This window comes from Ranitomeya variabilis, chromosome 4 (assembly GCF_051348905.1).
Source record: "Ranitomeya variabilis isolate aRanVar5 chromosome 4, aRanVar5.hap1, whole genome shotgun sequence".
Taxonomy (NCBI): Eukaryota; Metazoa; Chordata; class Amphibia; order Anura; family Dendrobatidae; genus Ranitomeya; species Ranitomeya variabilis.
This window is the reverse complement of record NC_135235.1, coordinates 183,249,831-183,253,597: the sequence shown is the minus strand read 5'-3', so window position 1 is coordinate 183,253,597 and position 3,767 is coordinate 183,249,831. Positions and strand designations below refer to the sequence as shown.

General features: G+C 46.2%; 1 non-coding gene and 1 pseudogene across 1 annotated transcript; both read right to left on the bottom strand.

Moving 5' to 3' along the window:
• Positions 1 to 1,140: 1,140 nt before the first annotated feature.
• Positions 1,141 to 1,345, bottom strand: LOC143770718 (U2 spliceosomal RNA; annotated as a pseudogene).
• Positions 1,346 to 3,334: 1,989 nt separating this feature from the next.
• On the bottom strand, positions 3,335 to 3,525 carry LOC143771344 (U2 spliceosomal RNA). The gene has a single exon (XR_013215090.1). It is a non-coding gene; the product is annotated as a U2 spliceosomal RNA (small nuclear RNA).
• Between the last annotated feature and the right edge of the window lie 242 nt (positions 3,526 to 3,767).

The following is a 3,767-nucleotide window of genomic DNA, read 5'->3' as shown; positions in this document are numbered from 1 at the left end:
CTTCTTCTCGGTCCGGCTTCTCTGCCTCTCGGCGCGTCGGCGGTCGGCGCATGCGCCCTAGGGTCTCCTCCGCCGCTCTGCCTTCTGGGAGGTTGTGACCACCTCCAATATGGCGGCGCCCACTGGGTATTTCTGTTCGGCGCTTCCTCAGGTAAGCGCCTACGTATCTTCGTTGTTACTGCTCTGTTTGTTCCAGCGTTGTATTCGGGCCCGTCCTTAGGATAGCTTCCTCTGTTCCGTACCTTCTTTGCTTTCGGTTCCTCCGGCTTTCCCCAGCTTCCTCCATTTTCTCATTACTCCTGCTCCAGCCTCCTGCTAATATTTGTATTATTCCTTTTCAGTTCCCCGCCTCGTCATCCTCAGCGTTCCTGTTCCGCTGCTTCACCCAGTCGTCCCTTTGGCTCCGGCAGTTGCGGTTCCATCCTCCCTGGGCCTGCTCCTAACACTCCCTGTATAGGGGGTGCATCCATCAGGTTTGCTCGCCCTAGGGGGCTCTGGGGCCGCGACCCAGAGGGTCCACTTTTGGGTTCACCTCGTCTCTCTGTCTCACCCCGGTGTAGCGTGATACAGGCAGCGCACCTGGTTGCTAGAAAGCATTGGAATACTCACACAGGTGGAGATAGGCAGCGTATTCAAGATCAGCATAGACACAATTTTTCCTTTCTTTAAATACATATACACCAAATTTAAAAGTCAGTGGTCCACAAGAGGGAGACAATGTTTTACAATAGAAATCATGCTGTCACAAATGTGGTAGGTATGGCAGAACTCTTCATGGGTTACTTAAATTAAAGCACTAAGTACTGATAGCAAGGGGCCTAACTTTGTAGATGGTCTATTTGCAACACTGTAACAAAGGCCAAATACATGTCCACATCTTCACACGCTGGTTGCAACCAGTAAAGAGAGACTGATTGATTGATTGATTGATAGATTTCATATTGAACGCAATACAATGCTTGACATGCATAGGTGCAAACAATGCGCACACAAAATGTTGCAATTGGTCAAGTTAATTCAAGAAAAATGCATTTGGTATCTAAAACGTGCAACTTTGACCCTGAAAAGAATTCACATAATGGGTTAAAACACAACTTGTGCTGATTTCAATTCAATCTGTATTTGGAAGCCAGATCAGAGAAGGTGTGCCTGTTCCCGGAGATACTGCATTAACGGGTCAATGCGTGGAGTGGACAGAGCAAGCTCTTTTTCCATCTCCCTGTTCTAAAAACGCATTTAATGTATGGTCCCCAAATAGGAGACGTATCAAATATTAAACTGATCAGAACAGATGCTACACTTCATCTTGAGCGGCGGCGGCGGCGACGATTCCAGCCAAAAGGATGAGCAGCGATAACCAGATATGGTGTTGCACTTTCACCACACCAAGGCCTGACACTGACACTTGATTCTAGCCAAAAGGCCGAGAAGAAATAACCAGAAATCGTTTCGCACTTGTGCTGCACCAAGGACTAACGCTGATACCCTTTGGGGAGATGGAGCAAAAATTTGCCCTGAGGAGGACATTTTAGCAAACCAGACGCCTTCTCAATTACAGATCTGCTGTTTGTTCAAGCTGTGAGCCACTCGTTTTTAATCTGCATAACCTGTTGTGAATTCTGCTCTTGGGCTCCCTCCGGTGGTTGTAAGTGGTAGCGCTGCTGTCTCTGAATCACAGCATTTATCAGGTGTTTTCACTTTGTGCAATTTGGACAGGGCTATTTAGTCTTGCTTCGCCCTTTAGTCAGTGCCAGTTGTCCATTGTTCCTGGAGGATTCACATCCCTGCCTGGTCTCTTCTGCTTTGCAGTTCTTTTCAACAAAGATAAGTTCTGGCCTTGATTTTGCTGTCCACATGCTGTGGTCTTATTGTTCAGTTATTTTCCATGTTTTGTATTGTCCAGTTTGGTCTGTATAAGGATTTGTTTAGCCAAGCTGGTATCTCTGGAAATGCTGCTATACCCTCCATGTCTTTAGTTAGCTGTGGAGTTTTTGTATTTTCTGTGGTGGATATTTTCTAGTGTTTTAATACTGACCGCATAGTACTCTGTCCTGTCCTTTCTATTTAGCTAGAAGTGACCTCCTTTGCTATATTCTCATTTCAGTCTGTGTATGTTTTTTCCCTCTCCTCTCACAGTCAATATTTGTGGGGGGCTGCCTGTTCTTTGGTGATTTTCTCTGAGGCAAGATAGTTTTCCCTTTTCTATCTCTAGGGGTAATTAGTCCTCCGGCTGTGTCGAGATGTCTAGGGAGCGCTAGGTACATTCCATGGCTACTTCTAGTTGCGGTGTTAGGTTCGGGGTCTGCGGTCAGTACAGGTACCACCTTCTCCAGAGTACGTCCCATGCTGCTCTTAGGCCACCAGATCATAACAATAACCCCACCTATTGTAACCCTCCCCCCCTCTTTGTTCCAATGTGCACTACTGAGTGCCAGGAGGAGGTGAGCGAGAGGGAAATTCAAAAAACAAACAAGTGAGCAGCTGTCTTCGTTTAGCTCTCCTGATGCCGGGTATAGACCCTGCTGCCTACCTATCACCATGCTGCCCACCGCTGTTCCAGCAGCAGACTGAAGATGTCTGCCACCGCACTGCTTTTTATAGGCCAAGGGCCCATTGTGACACGTGAGGGTTCCAGCCCATTGTGACACGTGAGGGTTCTAGACCATGGCCAAGGGCCCATTGTGACACGTGAGGGTTCCGGACCATGGCCAAGGGCCCATTGTGACACGTGAGGGTTCCGAGCACAGATTCTATCTAATGCAGGCAGCGCGCCTGGTTGCTAGAAAGCATTGGAATACTCACACAGGTGGAGATAGGCAGCGTATTCAAGATCAGCACAGACACATTTTTTTCCTTTCTTTAAATACATATACACCAAATTTAAAAGTCAGTGGTCCACAAGAGGGAGACAATGTTTTACAATAGAAATCATGCTGTCACAAATGTGGCAGGTATGGCAGAACTACTCATGGGTTACTTAAATTAAAGCACTAAGTACTGATAGCAAGGGGCTTAACTTTGTAGATGGTCTATTTGCAACATTGTAACAAAGGCCAAATACATTTCCACATCTTCACACGCTGGTTGCAACCAGTAAAGAGAGACTGATTGATTGATTGATAGATAGATTTCATATTGAACGCAATACAATGCTTGACATGCATAGGTGCAAACAATGCGCACACAAAATGTTGCAATTGGTCAAGTTAATTCAAGCAAAATGCATTTGGTATCTGAAACGTGCAACTTTGACCCTGAAAAGAATTCACACAATGGGTTAAAACACAACTTGTGCTGATTTCAATTCAATCTGTATTTGGAAGCCAGATCAGAGAAGGAGTGCACTGTTCCCGGAGATACTGCATTAACGGGTCAAAGCGTGGAGTGGACAGAGCAAGCTCTTTTTCCATCTCCCTGTTCTAAAAACACATTTAATGTATGGTCCCCAAATAGGAGACGTATCAAATATTAAACTGATCAGAACAGATGCTACACTTCATCTTGAGCGGCAGCGACGATGACGATTCCAGCCAAAAGGACGAGCAGGGATAACCAGATATGGTTTTGCACTTTCACCACACCAAGGCCTGACACTAACACTTGATTCCAGCCAAAAGGCCGAGAAGCAATAACCAGAAATCGTTTCGCACTTGAGCTGCACCAAGGACTAACGCTGATACCCTTTGGGGAGATGGAGCAAAAATTTGCCCTGAGGAGGACATTTTAGCAAACCAGACGCCTTCTCAATGACAGATCTGCTGTTTGTT